Source organism: Denticeps clupeoides, chromosome 7, assembly GCF_900700375.1.
Source record: "Denticeps clupeoides chromosome 7, fDenClu1.1, whole genome shotgun sequence".
Lineage (NCBI taxonomy): Eukaryota > Metazoa > Chordata > Actinopteri > Clupeiformes > Denticipitidae > Denticeps > Denticeps clupeoides.
The window spans coordinates 9,920,492-9,936,959 of record NC_041713.1 but is presented as its reverse complement, the minus strand read 5'-3'; the positions used below and the strand labels follow the sequence as shown (position 1 = coordinate 9,936,959).

The following is a 16,468-nucleotide window of genomic DNA, read 5'->3' as shown; positions in this document are numbered from 1 at the left end:
CAGGCTCAGTTTCTTTTTACTAACTGTCCAGTTATGGGATCACACAGCAGTCAAGGCTGTGTTTTCTGCTAAAGCCGACAGGGTGTGTGTGTGTTTGGATGTACATGTTTTGGTGAAAGCTGTGCACACACAGCTCGGCTCGTGAGACGTCTTTCAGTTTGCCAGCCGCTCAAAGGACGCTTAGTCCCATTTAGGTCTTCCCGGATCTTCACTATCTGAGGATAGTTCAGTGTGACATTTGAGCTCCTTGACTGTGGCCCCTGTTCTTAGGCATTCTGGAACCGCCTCTTTTTGTTGTGAAAATGATGGCGAATGTTTTTGGAGAGCCTGTGGTCTGGAACTGTTCAGAGTGCTTGGCTTTGCCTTCTTGGTTTTCAGCCTTTTTTATCAGCCAATCTGGGTTTTCCTCAGTGAGCATAATCTAATAGAAAGTTGTGTGTTGTAATTATTGTGTCATATTCATTCTATTGCGCCACGGTATGTCAGCAATACGTATGAAGTCCAAATAAACATTTCAGTCTCACTGCCAAACACCTCCTCCAGAAAGGAGAAATGGGGACAGAAATATGCCATTAGTCACTTCATGCCCCGAAGAGACCTTACAGGAGAGAGAAGCACTGCAGGAGCCGGGTGTCTGGAGATTTCTCTGGATGTTATTATGGGATCCGAGGCTGAAGCTAAAGTAAATTCACCCACCATGCAGAATGGTTCAAAGCAGGGATGATAAATGTCAACCGATTTAATCCGTACCTTCAAGGTCTTTCAACAATACTCGTCCATGCAATGGTCACTTCCTTTTTTTACATATGAGCCAAGACCTTTTTTCAGTCTTGGAAGTGAATAAAGCTCAGTGAATTTGATGGAAACATGGATCAGCTCAGAAACAGTGTTCCTTTCAGGTTTAGTTGAAGGTTCAAGTCTTTAGGGGCAGTGGAGGGGCAAATCCTGAACCAACAAGGTACCACTGAGGTGCCACTCTGCAAAGTACCGTCCCCACACACTGCTCCACGGGCGCCTGTCGTGGCTGCCCACTGCTCACTAAGGGTGACGGTTAAAAGTCACAGTGTCACCGTGTGCTGTGCTGCAGTGTTTCACAATGTAAAAACTTCACTTTCACTTTATTTCTCAGGTCATATTCTGCCCCTGTAACCAACTAAATGAACAGTGTGCTGCTGGTGGTGAGCCTATTGTTAAGGTGAAGTTAGAGCTCACCGCATATGGTTCCCATAAATTAAGCAGCCAGCGACTTGCACAGCACAACAAGAAGGATTACAGTCAGTGCCATAAAGCTTGCATCGCCGTGCAATTGATTGCTTGCCTCCAGACCCCTTCTGTCTTCGTGAGAAGAATCGAGTCCGTCCCACGGGAGCGCCAGCCTCACTGAAATGACGTGCCAGCTTTTCCGCAAGGTCCAAATAACAACATAAAGTGGAAAAATTCCATTTGTGGAAGGGCTGCGGTAAACATTTATTGCATGTCATAACACATGTGTGGGCTGAGCTACAGTGTTTTCGAGAACAAGGCTCAGCACTTCCTGTAGTCACAGGGATTTACTGTACACATCCTGCTCACTCACAGGCTGTAATTACTTAATTGACTGAAAGAATTGAGTAATTATTTGTATAACCTGGCACACGATTCTGTTGTCACGCCCTTTGTTCATCATTATTTGTTATCACATGGTCATGTCCTTAAATTGGCGTTACACGAGGAAACTATTTGGAAATATATTTTGCCTGATGTCTATTAATCTTTTGGAAGGATGGACATTATTTTTCAAGTTTTGTTTGTGGTGTTCAGTTGCAGTTGACTTAAAAATAATTCTGTGGCCTTCAATCATATTTATTGTCATCAACCATCAACCGAAGCGGGATCTTCTGCTGTGATGGCAGCATTACACACTCTTGGCTTCCCGCAACCACCTTAAATTAGTCAACGGGGATTATTTCCAACAGTCCTAAATGCTCATGATGAACACTTTCTTATCATGAGCCTCTCATGAACCAGCTTTGATGATGCCAACTGTTATCGAAACTGCTAAAAAAAAAAAAAAGATCGTTTTGCATTAGATTCTTCAAAATTGCCTCTGTCTTAGTCTCCATAACCGCCACAGAGTAGTTGCATCCAAACATTTGACTGGTACTTATGTGTTCTGTTTGTGATGCCAGCTGCCACATTGTCTGCTGCAAAATTACACAGCAAGTAGCCTATTCAATTTATCACTGTAAATCCAGCAGTGACATTAGCAAATTAGCATGCTCCTGTATGCTGCGCATTGTATAGCAGAAAAACAGTCTCTTCCAGTCTGTTGTTACTGGGATTGAGACCAATTGTACAGTTCAGCAGTACAGCCATGCAGTTCTAGCGGGATGCAGCTCAGCACTTTTTTTTTTTTCCAGGGGAGGGTAAACTGCTTTGAGCAGGGATGATGGATGTGTTCCCAACTTATCGAGAAGCTCAGCTTGGCACTTCACATGGCAACCAGTGGCCAGTTGGTTGAGCACCAGCACTGTCTGCTAATTGATGGCTTTTCTGTCAGCTCTGCTCTGAAAAATCCAATCAGGTTTAGGGGCTCAGGCGAGTGTGACCAGTCAGGCCTGGGGCCATGAATTTTGTAAGGGAGTTGTATGCATCCACAAAACAGGACTTTCCCCCCCCCCACTGGAAGCAGCTGACATGTTTTTTTTTAATCTGAAGATATGGCTTATTGCATATTAGCTAAATGAATATATACACAGCGTTAATATAATCGTTCTTGCTTCGTTGACCAGATGCAGTTTCAAAGAAAAACTGACTTTGTATAAACAGGTAAATTAATTGTTGCCCATCACAAATAACATTAGTGAGGCCGTCTGAATTGAGTATAAAGATTCATTGTGCATGCTGTCCTTTTGGCATTTTGACTACATTTCCTGAACAGTGTTTCAACAAAGGGAGATATACCACCAGTGAAACTGAAAGCCCTTTACCCGTGTAAATGTTTATTGGAGAACTCCCTGAACTTGAATACTAAACTGGCACACTGTCTCGCGCCCTCCGCTTTACTTTTGTTTCGTTAGACAGAGCATCGTTCCTCTCTGCATATCGGTGCTTTATCTTTTTGTCCTTGCCCTGCTGACAGCCCTTGGCTGCTGCCTGACTCCGTTTGGACGCTGTGCCAGATGGGGTCTATTAATCTACAGGAATAAGAACCGCTCCGTCCACCCCCCACCCATCCCAATCCCTCCCGCCTTTCAGTCCCTTCATTTATCGCCGCTTTTGGCTACAGAGACCATCCACGGAACATCCTCACAGTAAAGCAGTACAAAACAAACTGATAAGTGGATGTGATGTGGCGGTAACCTGTTCCTTAGCATTCCTGAACCATAACCTTGCATGTGAATTTATTACAGCACATTTAGTTCCTTTAAGCCAGGAGTGTCAAGCTCGCGATGTGAACGTGCACATTCCATGTCGACATCAACTGGGTTGTGAAGTTCTTTTTTCGTGCTTCAAAGGCGCTGCCACGTCAGGTGAGCATGGACTGGACGGCCACAGCTTTTCTGCTCATTGAAGCAGTTCAAAGTGTCCACATGGCCGTTCAGGACCAGCGTTCAGTTGATTGCGTGTTCAAATAAATGCTGCATGCAACATTTTCTTGCCGTCAATTTAAAAAAAAAATGAAATAAACAGTGACCAGCATTAAACAGCCGTGTGGCCTTAAAGAGCCTAAAGTAGCTCAGCTGTACAAAAACTGATCCTAATGACAAAATGCAGTTTTGATTCCAAATGTATCTTAACATAAATTAATGCATTTCTTTATTTCATTAGGGACCACTAACTTTCAATTTCACATTTGTATATTTGTCCACCAGCCTTCTTTTTTCTTTTCAACACATGCAGCAAAGTTGAACACTTTTTATATATATAAGGCAGCCTATAAGTAGGAGAGTTGTTTTTTTTTTTTAATCTGACATCGCAAAAGAATAAACAGTGCATCAAAATCAATGCAGCTGCCAACCATTGACCCATTTCAGGGTCAAATAATGAGTTATGTTTGGCCTTCTGGCATTTGTTGTACAAGTAGGATAGTGACCACACAGATATATGGAACTTTGATGTAACTTTGAAGCAATCTCATGTTGAAATGCATAACCATTAGGATCAAAAATTTACTTGGAATAATTCCATTAAAATGTTCACTTTCAACATATGGGAGGTTAATTCATCTTATAAGTAGGATCTTGTCTTCTTCGACAAGAGGCAGTGGTGGCCTAGCGGTGAAGCAAGTGACCCCGTAATCAGAACGTTGCTGGTTCAAAACCCGATACTCAGCCAAGCAATGTCCCCACATACTGCTCCCTAGGCGCCTGTCATGGCTGCTCGCTAAGGGTGATGGTTAAAAGTAGATGACACATTTTGTTGTGTGCGGCGTGTGCTGTGTTTCACAATGACAATCACCTTCACGTTTCAGCTAGTGTCCGTGCAACCGCCCTTCAATGTGTACTTCTGGGCGTTTTCACTCCCTGGTTTGTGTTTTTTTTTGTGTACACAAACGGTTCCTTATTTTCCTGGTTCCGTTCATTTTTTTGTTCGGTTGGCCTTACCATTCGAATGACCTGTGCAACAGCTTTTATCATTGTACTAACATGTTTTTGTTCAGTTTGTTGTAACTGCTGCTGAATCGGCACAGTTTCTGGATTCAGCTGAAGCGAACAGAAAACGGAGAAATCGTGTTTTATTTAAAAATTGTCCTTGTCCTTCTCGTCTGTGTAATTCCTCTGAAGGCTTTGGTTTTAGTTTAGAGAGTGATTCATGGTTTGTGGCCCATGCTTCCTGCTGAGTAACTCTTCTGCAAGATACGGTTTTGCACTAAGTTGTGCAATTCAGGTTGGCAGGGGATTACATTGGTGCTGACACTTGATATTGACGTTTGGCGGCTGCCACATTTGCGGTTTTGAGCACTGACTCCAAGTCTGGGAATTTATTAAGCGGAAGTGATCTGTACACAGATGTTTCTGGAAGGTGTGAAAGGTATTGTGACAACCATCCTACCCATGAGGGAAATTTCATGTTCTAAATGTATAGATGTCTGTAAATCAATTTCTACTAAACATCTTTTGATAATTGATCTTTATATAGCAGCCTATATGCAGTGTAAGATGAAACACTTGGCAAATGAAGCATGTTCACTAATTTCAAATCAAGAAATATTGTTTATTTTCAGAAATAAACAGGCAGATAATAAGAAAGGACTTGCTAGATATTTGTACCACGGAAAGAGACAGAAGATGCTTTTTCTAACAACCATCTCCACCATTTGAGTAGTTAAATGAGTAGTTAATTCAACCAACTTGATGGGTGAGCTAGTGACTTTAGTGAACATATACCATGTGCTGATTCTTATCAAAGTAGATTGGATTGTCCAGACATTGTTCTGAAAGTTGGTAGAAGGAGCTGTATAATATTTTTGAAGTGTCCTTTAGGGGTTCAGTTTGGTTGAGATCTTTTGACTGAAGGTCAAATCTAAACGTCACCACAGAAGAGTCATCCTAGAAGACAGCACTTCTGTCACTATTGAAGTGCCCCATTACAGGATAGAGATGATCTCTCATAATGCCTTTAACCAATTTGCAGTGTCCCTCGAATCTGTAATTGTTTTCTTTTTTAAGTTGTCACCAAATTCTGTACCGTTATTTGCCAGGTATGCTTTATCACCTCTTGGTGTTTCTGATGCTGAGAGTGAAATGCCATTTGTCCGTCTCTTTCTGCCTCTGCTGTTTGAGTTGAGGTTCCAGGGCTTCAGGAGGGGAAGGCGATGGTGCAGCGCAGCATAAGAGAACAAGAGTGAGGGAGAATATGAGAGAGTGATGGGCAGAGGGAGGGAGGGCGGGCGGGCGAAGAGCGTCTAGTGAGTGGGAGAGATCAGGAGAAGGAGGGCGAGTCTCTGCCTCGCCTGCGTGCAAGCAAACAAGCAAACGTGTGTTAGCATGCGCATGCTCTAATACCTGCCACTCGTCTTCAGGACTGCAGAGCACACTGGGTCTTTTCAGCGCTACTCCAGCCTTCTTCTGTCTTCGTTTTCATCCACAACCTCTACTGCCTTTTTACCATGGTGCGGGACTTTGTCCTTTGGGATGAGAGACTCTTTCGGACTGTGGTGAGTTTAGCCGCGTTGGGACCATCAGGCCGGGAAAGGTGTGTGTGTGTGTGTGTGTGTGTGACGATATTGTGCTATTAGCTTGGTTGTGTAAATGAAGTAAGTGGTGGTTTTGATGGAGAGCTCTATGTCTGCTCTACCCGCTTGAAGCTGTCAGTCTGGTAGAGTGACATGAGACTGGATCTCCATTCTCTCCTCTCACATGGTGCTGACCTCTCTGCTGCTGCACCCTCACACCCATCTGTGTGTGTGACGCAGGTTTCTGGATGCTCGGTTCGAATGCTTTTGCAGGGCAGCTGAGGCACAGTCCTGTTGCCAGTGTCATGCTGTTTGTACGTGAGCGTGTGGGTTAATACGTTTTCGAGCTTCTGGCTTGGGAAAATTTGTAATTTGATTTTACAGAATAGAGATTCTCTATAAGGTGAATTCCGCAGTGTGTTTGTGTACTGCAGGAAAAATAATAATTCTATAATAAAAATCATAGAATTTAACATGTGTATTATGAATGACTACTTTACCTTGCCCTTCCTTATTAATTGCCCTTCCTTATTCAGGTCCTCCTTTTACCTTTTATTTTTAGCAACTTTATTAATTGCCACAAACTACACAAACTAAAAAACACACGCAACAAAGCACACCTGAGGATATTACCAGCACGTCGGTCATAATACGTGTGGTTATCACAAATATATGAACTCATAAAATACACATTAGCAGCTGTAACACACTCGCACACACCATGTACTGTACGATAATAATTCTTCACCAACTCCGTGCTCTCCTGGGATTAATACAGAAAAATGTGAGAGAGTGTGTGCGAGTGTCAGAGAGAGAGAGAGAGAGAGAGAGAGCAGAGGAGTGTAAAAAGAGGAAAAAAGTGCTAAGCTTTCTGGGGAGGTGTAGCTATCTGTTGGGATTGCTGCTTTAGTGCACCCACAGTTCAGCTGTGTGTGTGTGTGTGTGTGTGGGGGGGCTCAAGTGGAGAGATTGGTGGAGGAGAGTGCTGGCACATATGATAGCAGGATGGTGATATAACAGTTCCTTGGTGATAACATGACAACACAGGCTAAACCATTCCTCAGTATGGTTTGTGTGGTTACCCTGTGACTCATTGTGTGTGTGTGTGTGTGTGGGTGGGTGGGTGGGTGTGTGTGTGTGTTGGAGGTGCGTAAGGTTGCTGTAGGGGGATGGCTCACATGGGTTCTGCTGACACAGGTTAAAAATTATGGGATTTATCATTCTGCTGCTGTTGCTAGACAGGCCAGAGGCGGGGGACCATCGACTGCAAGTCTTCTTGGGAAAATGGATGCTTTCTGAGGTCAGTTGACCGATTTTGTGATTTTGTGAGGCATAAAATTCACACCGCATGATCTCTATGGTACAGTGTCACGTGTAAGAGCACAATGTTTTTATGCTGTCATAAATTGTGTGCATACATTTCAGAATCCTGTGCTCTTCTTCAGCATCAGTCAGACAATTCAGAGGCTGGGTGTTTATCGAACTTATTAAATGTTTCCTATGGAACAGTAACAGTTGTACCTGTCAGCCTTTATTGAGGCAGGATTGAGCCATTAAACAGTAGTCACTGTCACAGCTTTGATTGTGTGTCATGTGACTTGTTTTTATTACCTCTTCTTTTCCAGTTGTTTGCATTGCCTCATTTTTCTAACCTTTGTGTCCTATGTGCACCAGACTTAATACTTTTGTTTTAGTAGAAAGTCTGTTTGGGTAGATCTTTATCTACTAGACACATACAAATATAGTCGTTTTACACTTTGTGTGTGTTTTTGCAGCCAAGTTTAGTGTGAGTTAAATTGCCCCCTCTGTATAATTGAGGTTGGAGCTCTGACTGGGTCATTTCAGGACCGTGATCTCTCGTTTCTTCTGCTCTTTTGGATCACTGTCACATTGAAAGATTGGGAATTCTTCTTCAACTTTATCTTCATGGAATTTTTTTTTTTTTAATGTTATTATACCAAACATATTTTGGTATAAATTGCTTCTCATCGTCCTGTCAGTTAGGTCCAGAGTCCTAGTGCCAGTTGAAAGAAAAGAAGCAACCATACTTGATATTAGCTGTGTTGTTGATGAGCATCGTGGTATTGGCTTTTGTTCAGCCCTACTCACAAGGTCAAAGGTTTTGACTAAATGCATTTCATTCAGACCTTTTATTGATTTATTAACTCTTTAATTGATTACGTCTTTGTTTTGCTGAAAAGCATGATTTGAAAGTAAATTTAGTTAATATTTTTCATGGTTATCAGAGCTGTGCTTGATTAGTTCTTAATGACACTATTTAATACAACCAAACTTTCTGTGCCATTGAACAATAGCATATAATCAGTGTACAGAGAGTGGCAATTTTTAATCAGCAGAAAATTATGCTGATTTTGTTGAAATATGAGAACTTCCAGGTACTCCCATCATTAAGCAGAGATCCTTTAAGTTTTCAATTAAATCATACTTCCACCCCACTACCACCATGATCATGTGGGCTGGTGACAGTGATATCACCTGTTTGGATGTGGAAGTAGTGAGTGGGTGGTGGGGGAAAGCGGCCTTTTGCTGACTGCTACAATTGACTAATTTCTACAATTTCTGAAGAATAATGAGTTAACTGAAAGATACTACTGCTTCACAGAATTAGCGTGTGGGGCAGGTCCATTTCCCCTATTCATTTACATTTACATTTAAGGCATTTGGCAGACGCCCTTCTCCAGAGCGACGTACAATGTTACCATCAATGAAGTGATCAGTTCTAGTTCACTAGGACCCCCAACTATGAATACAGTCTTTTTATACACTCTGTTGTAGTTTCTATACATAGGTCAGACAATAAGAAGTTTACAAGTTAATCTAAATATTCTCTAAAGAGGAAGGTCTTGAGCTGCCGTTTGAAAGTGCTCAGTGACTGTGCTGTTCTGACCGCAAGGGGAAGTTCATTCCACCACCGAGGGGCCAAGACAGAATCTGCTGGAATGAATATTAGTTCAGTTTTGGTAGGATTGAGTTTGAGAGGTGGATCCTTTCCAAGTCACTTAGTAAGATCGCTCATCAAGGTAGGAAGCAAACCACTGCCATGCTGAGCCCTGAATTCCAAGCCTCTTCAGGATTGACAAGAGAGTCTTGCCCTTCTCAGAAACAGCCAGAAGGGCCGTCTCAGTAGAATGAACTGTTCTGAAGCCAGAATGGTTAGGATCCAGGAGGTGGTTCTGTGACAGATGAAGTGATAGCTGATTGTAGACAAAGCACTCAAGGATTTTAGAAAGAAATGAGAGGAGAGAAACTGGTCGGTAATTGTTGGTATCTGTAGGAGTTTCTTTAGGAACTGTTTTAAAGGCAGATGGTACAGTTAGTGGGTGTCTGCAGGGTGTCTAAGGCCTGTCCCCTTATTTACACCTCAGGGGAACCCGAAACCACGTGAGTAAGCTAATGATGACACAACACTTGATGCTGCTTAAACACAATCTACCTTTCAAAACACACCACACAATTGATACTCCAACACAGTCCTACAACCGAGCTTACAACTAGACAGTAAACAGATTCCTACCTTTCCAGAAGAGGCAAGTACAATGATAGACTTGGAGCAGAAAAGCTACATGCATTACCTACACGGCCTTTATGTATGTTTTTGGCTGCAAACAGTTTGGTTGAGTGCTAGTTTGGGGTGATGGGCAGAGTTCGCTAATTTCTGTTAATACAGAAGACAGACTGGACGTTACATTAGCGGGTGTTTCGGCCAAGTCTCGAAAATTGCCTCTCAGTCTTTTTTTTTTAAACCACAGATTCTGATATATTTCCTTTAATGCCATTTACTCCAGCTCCTGCTATAAACTGCTGTATGTGTGCAGTACTTCCTAGGTGGTTTATTGTTTTGGCCTGTATTTACTGTTAATCTGTGCTGCACCCTGGAGCTGTCCTGTCTAGGCCTGGGCCGTTCAAAACTGAAACCATGTCACCCTCAACACAGCCTTTGCTGGCAACATTGATCAATATTTAATCAACAGTTTCTTTTTTTTTTACAGAAATTCCGAACAATGCAGACTATAACTACTGTAATATTACAACGCTTGTCTTGTGGGCAGTTGTTGTGATGCAGCGTCTTTTTGGGTCTTTTATTACTTCAAATGTCTTGCTTTTTGAGATGATAGCTGTTAATAATTGTCACGCCGGAGTCTTGCTTGGGAAAAATGACGGATGGCGGGGTGACAAGGGGAAAACAGTTTATTTACAAAAACAAAAGTACGTCAGGGAAAAAAGGTCGAAAATCCAAAGAACAAAACCACGGCGCCTTGCGCTGAACCGAGGGAAGGGGCGGAGTCCCACTCGACCCTCGGGCTGGTGCGGCGCGCGTCGGCGGGGTCCTCCTCACGAGCGCTCCTGCACAAACGGCCAGGCAGGTTCGTGAGACTCCGCAGGGGTCTGGGGCGTTCGTACACACGAACACCTTCGACGAACACACTCGACAGACACAAAGGGGGCTCAGACTCCGGTAGTCGCGTTGGAGAATCGCTCTGTAGACTCTGGATCACACGGGTCTTTTATAATGAGGCGGATTAGACTAAACCAGCCGCACCTGACGCTCGTTAGCCCGTGAGGATCACTAGCCGTGCCGAAGGAGCCTGGAGAGGGAATGTGTTGAGGAACCCACGACCCAGGACTGTGATAAGGGACACGCCCCGTGCACACTAGGGAATTGGGACTTACCCGGGCACCCGCGGCTACACGACATGACACGCAGACACGGACACACAGTCTAATACTCTGGGGAGGGTGAGCGTGTTGGGGGGGGCGGATCCGGCACGGACGTGACAGTACCCCCCTCTCCAGGCACGCTTCCGACCCGGAAGCGACGCCCTCTCACTGATCCTGGGCGTGGGCGCGAGGACTGTGATGAACCGGGAGGTCGGCCCCTCGGCCGCGGGGCTGGGCGGCCGGGCCGGGCTCGATGGAATTCTTCCACCAATCCCGGATCCAGCACATCCCCGGCTGGTACCCAACTCCGCTCCTCCGGACCATAACCTTCCCAGTCCACCAAGTACTGCAAGACCCCTCCCCGCCTCCGAGAATTTAGGAGCCTCCGGACCTTGTAGGCAGGGGCACCAGCCACCTCTACTGCCACTGGGGGAGTCACGTCCGCGTCGTCCGAGTGCAAGGGTCCCCTCGTGACTGGCCTAAGTAGGGAAACATGGAACACAGGATGAATGCGAAGATCTGAGGGGAGTTTCAGTTTAAATGTTACTGGGTTTACTTGGGACACAACAAGGAAGGGGCCGATAAATCGCGAGGTGAGTTTGGTGCAGGGGAGTTTGAGGCGCAGGTCCCTCGTGGAGAGCCAGACCCGGTCACCTTCTCTGATAACAGGCGCAGTCCGCCGCCGACGGTCAGCTTGGACTTTGAAGCGATGAACCGCTGACCGCAAGGCAGTATGAGCTCCTTCCCAGACCTGCTCAGCCCGCCGAAACCACTCATCCACTCGAGCCACCCCAGACTGTTCCCCATCCCAGGGACACAGAGGAGGCTGGCGTCCAAGCAGGCACTGGAAAGGAGTCAGACCCGTGGCAGAGTGACGCAGGGAGTTCTGGGCGTATTCTGCCCACACGAGGTACTCTGCCCAATCGTGTTGGGTGTACTGGCAGTACGCCCTTAAGAACCTGCTTAACTCCTGCACCATCCTCTCTGCCTGTCCGTTGGACTGTGGGTGATACCCCGAGGTGAGACTCACCGCAACCCCCAGCCTCCTAAAAAATGCCTTCCACACCCGGGAGGTGAATTGGGGGCCTCGGTCAGAGAGGATATCCTCCGGGATGCCATAGACCCGAAAGAGATGTTGGAAAAGGGCCTCGGCCACCTGGAGGGCAGAAGGGAGGGAGCGAAATGGTATAAATTTACACCCCTTCGAGAATCGATCCACGACCACCAGAACCGTAGTGTAGCCTTTCGAAACCGGCAGATCCGTCACGAAATCCACTGCTATGTGGGACCACGGTCTTTCTGGTATGGGAAGAGGCACTAATTTCCCGGCGGGTAGGCTACATGGACTCTTTGTGGTGGCACAAACAGTACAGGAGGAGACACTGGTCTGCACATCTTTCTGTAACGAGGGCCACCAATACTTCCTGGCCACCACTTCTCCCGTTCTGCGAATGCCCGGATGGCCAGTAGCTGGTGTCGTATGGGCCCATTCTATCACCCTCCCACGAAAGCGCTCCGGTACATATGTTCGCTCTGGAGGACATCCAGGAGGAGCCGGGTGATTCCGGGTCTCCTGAATGATCTCCTCGTCAAGGTCCCACATGACCGGGGCAACAATCATGGAAGGGGGTAGAATGGGGGCAGGTTCTTTAGGGACCTCGCCTGCAGAATACTGCCGGGAGAGTGCGTCCGCTCTCCCGTTTAGCTTCCCGGGCCGGTAGGTAATTTTAAATGAGAAACGGGAGAAAAACAAAGTCCACCGAGCCTGACGAGAGTTCATGCGTTTCGCCTGCCGGATGTATTCCAGGTTCCGGTGATCAGTAATAACTTCGAAGGGATGTTGCGCTCCCTCAAGCAGGTGGCGCCACTCCCCCAACGCTGCCCGTACGGCCAACAGTTCCCGGTTTCCCACATCATAATTAATTTCGGCCTCCGTCAATCTTCGCGAATAGAAGGCGCACGGGTGAAGCTTCCCGGGGTTACCATGATACTGTGACAGTACCGCCCCCAATCCCACCTCCGAGGCATCCACCTCCACAACGAACGGCTTCGTCGGGTCGGGAATTTGTAGAACCGGTGCTGTGACGAACCGCTCCTTCAGGGCGCAGAACGCCTCTTTTGCAGCACCGGTCCACTGTAACGTCTTTGGATGCCCCCGGAGGAGGGATGTGAGCGGCGCTGCCACAGTACTGTAATTTCTGATGAATCGACGGTAGTAATTGGCAAACCCCAGAAAGCGCTGCAGCCCTTTGATAGACGTGGGCTCCGACCACTCAGTCACCGCCGTTACCTTAGGTTCCTCCATAGCGATTCCCGCTGAGCTTATGTGATACCCCAGAAATGTCACCTCCTTCATGAAGAAGGAGCACTTCTCAGCCTTCACATACAACTGATGCGTAAGCAAGCGGGAGAGGACCGCCCTCACATGCTGGAGGTGTTCCTTACGGGTTTTGGAGAACACCAAGATGTCATCAATATACACTACTACAAACCTATCCAGCATGTCTCGGAGGACGTCGTTCACGAACCCCTGGAAAACGGCCGGAGCATTCGCAAGTCCGTAGGGCATCACCCTATACTCGTAATGCCCCGACGTGGTGCTGAATGCCGTTTTCCATTCGTCTCCCGCTCGAACACGCACCAGATTGTAGGCACTCCGGAGGTCGAGCTTCGTGAAGAAGGTCGCCCCCCGGAGTCGCTCGATGGTAACGGGGATCAGTGGAAGAGGGTAGGAATACATCCTCGTGATCTCATTAAGCCCACGATAGTCAATGCATGGGCGCAGACCCCCGTCCTTCTTCTTCACAAAAAAGAAACTGGCGGAGGCGGGAGAGCGTGAACGCCTAATATAACCCTGACGCAGGGCCTCGGCAACATATTCCTCCATTGCCCGCTGTTCAGGTTCAGACAATGAGTAAATACGAGACCGAGGAGGGGTTTTCCCTGGCAGGAGGTCGATCGCGCAATCCCATGGACGGTGCGGCGGTAGACACATCGCCTTATCAACAGAGAAGGCCTCGTGCAAATCCTGAAATTCGGGGGGAATGGCGTGCGCTTCCTGTGCCCGCGGGCTTTCGACCGTCGTCGCGTGCACAGGGGTGGGTGGAACAAAACACCGGGACGTACATGTAGGGGACCATGACAAAATGGTGTGAGTGTTCCAGTTTATGTGAGGGTTGTGTGTACGTAACCAGGGCAGACCTAATATTAGTTGGTGGGGGGACTGGGGTAGAACCATAAATGACATTTTCTCTACATGAAACGGGGGAATGGAAACAAAAAGGGGGTCGGTTGCTATGGATAAGGGTTCGTCCCCTAACGGTCGCCCGTCCAGGGCTTGTACCGAAACAGGGGACTGCAGAGGATGGGTAGGGATATGACAAGTAGACACAACAGACCGTGCGATGAAATTACCCGCTGATCCGGAGTCTACAAGAGCAGGGAGAGAAACACAAGGATGGTCAGGAACACACACAGACACTTGTATAAGAAATTGTCCATTGTCATTGGGGGAGAGAACCTTTCTTGCTTGCCCCTCTGATCGGGGGCGCTGTGGGCAGCTGTCCCTCCAGTGAGCTGGACTCCCACAGCGAAGACACGCCCCTGTCCAGAGACGCCGCCTCCTCTCCTCCCGCTCCACACTGGCCGTGGCGACCTGCATCGCCTCCGGGGATGGTGAACGCCTGTCACCTCTCGTCGCTCCGAACCGGGACCTGACTGTGCCCTCCTCCCGGACCACTGCAGACCTTGGAGCACGCTGGGGGGAGCGCCTTGGGCGCCTCTCACGAAGGTGGGCGTCCAGGTTGATGGCAAGGTCTATAACTTCATCCAGGCCCCGCCCAGCGTCCCGACACGCCATCTCTAGCTGAATCTCGGGCGCCAGGCCGGCCCGGAACATGGTCAGCAGCGCGTCCTCCCCCCAACCACTCTCTGCTGCCAGGACCCGGAATCGGAGAGCATATTCTCTCGCGGTAGACCTGCCCTGCTGGATGGTGTGGAGGCGCTGTCCCACGGACCGCCCCTGCTCCGACTGATCAAACACCACCTTAAAGTGGTGTATAAAATTCTCATAAGTCCTCACCTCTTCGCCCCCCTTTCTCCAGAGGGCCCCGCCCCAATCCAGAGCCGGCCCGGATAGTCTTTGCAGCATGGTACTAATCTTTTGATGGTCCGTGAGCCCGGTGACGTCCGCAAAGTATAAGTCACACCCCAGTAAAAAGTTCTTACACTCTGCGGGGTCACCGGAATATCGCTCTGGAAGACTAGCGACCCGGCGAAGGGGGGGCTCTGGAACCCGAGGGCCTTCTCCTGGAAGGTGGGGGGTGGGAGCTAAGGGGGGGGGCGCTCCACTGGGGGGCTGGGCCAGCAGCTGCTGGACTGCTGTGGTGAGCGCCGCGATCTGATCCCGCTGTGCCACCACTTCTGCCAGGGAGTGGGTTAGCCTACCCAACTGGTGGTGATGTGCGGCCACCACTTCCTCCAGGGTGGTGGGGGGGGGGTAATCCGGCGGCAGGGGCACTGATGAGCCATCCATCATGAGAGAGAGAGCGATTCTTCTGTCACGCCGGAGTCTTGCTTGGGAAAAATGACGGATGGCGGGGTGACAAGGGGAAAACAGTTTATTTACAAAAACAAAAGTACGTCAGGGAAAAAAGGTCGAAAATCCAAAGAACAAAACCACGGCGCCTTGCGCTGAACCGAGGGAAGGGGCGGAGTCCCACTCGACCCTCGGGCTGGTGCGGCGCGCGTCGGCGGGGTCCTCCTCACGAGCGCTCCTGCACAAACGGCCAGGCAGGTTCGTGAGACTCCGCAGGGGTCTGGGGCGTTCGTACACACGAACACCTTCGACGAACACACTCGACAGACACAAAGGGGGCTCAGACTCCGGTAGTCGCGTTGGAGAATCGCTCTGTAGACTCTGGATCACACGGGTCTTTTATAATGAGGCGGATTAGACTAAACCAGCCGCACCTGACGCTCGTTAGCCCGTGAGGATCACTAGCCGTGCCGAAGGAGCCTGGAGAGGGAATGTGTTGAGGAACCCACGACCCAGGACTGTGATAAGGGACACGCCCCGTGCACACTAGGGAATTGGGACTTACCCGGGCACCCGCGGCTACACGACATGACACGCAGACACGGACACACAGTCTAATACTCTGGGGAGGGTGAGCGTGTTGGGGGGGGCGGATCCGGCACGGACGTGACAATAATACCACCAGTGACAGTGTTTATTTGGGATATCTGCATAAACCTGCACTAAGAAGGGAAAAGCTAGATGTAAATGATTCCAATGAAATGTCAGGTTGGTGTAAACCCAGCCCGTGCTTGTCATCCAGTGAAATCAAATGCAAATAAGATGAGAATGTATTCTAATAGCAGGAGTAAGATATTCACATCAATCATGTATCGATGCCAAGTGTAAACAGTACTAACAGAGAACTGGGCCAGATTCACTGTACAAAGCAGGAGACAGAGGGTAAACTATCAGAAGACCGGACGGCAAGAGAGCAAGGTCTGAGGAGACAAGATCCAGCTCTCATTTACCGGCACATCAGCTCTCCAGAAAGCTAAATTATTCATCAGAAGCAGACTACACCCAGGGATCACATTACTAAAGCGTGCACGCGA

General features: G+C 47.9%; 1 protein-coding gene across 5 annotated transcripts in view; it reads left to right on the top strand.

Annotated features, from left to right (window-relative positions):
* The window catches only part of tanc2a (tetratricopeptide repeat, ankyrin repeat and coiled-coil containing 2a), a 126,445-nt gene that overhangs the window by 52,457 nt on the left and 57,520 nt on the right, over positions 1 to 16,468 (top strand). Inside the window, exon 1 of one of the 5 annotated variants that reach the window (XM_028985252.1) lies at positions 5,910 to 6,139. The exons of the other annotated variants lie outside the window; for them this stretch is intronic. The gene's annotated coding sequence lies outside the window, so the exon portion shown is untranslated. Of the gene's footprint in view, positions 1 to 5,909; positions 6,140 to 16,468 lie in introns of those variants that run through there. 5 annotated transcript variants of the gene reach the window in all.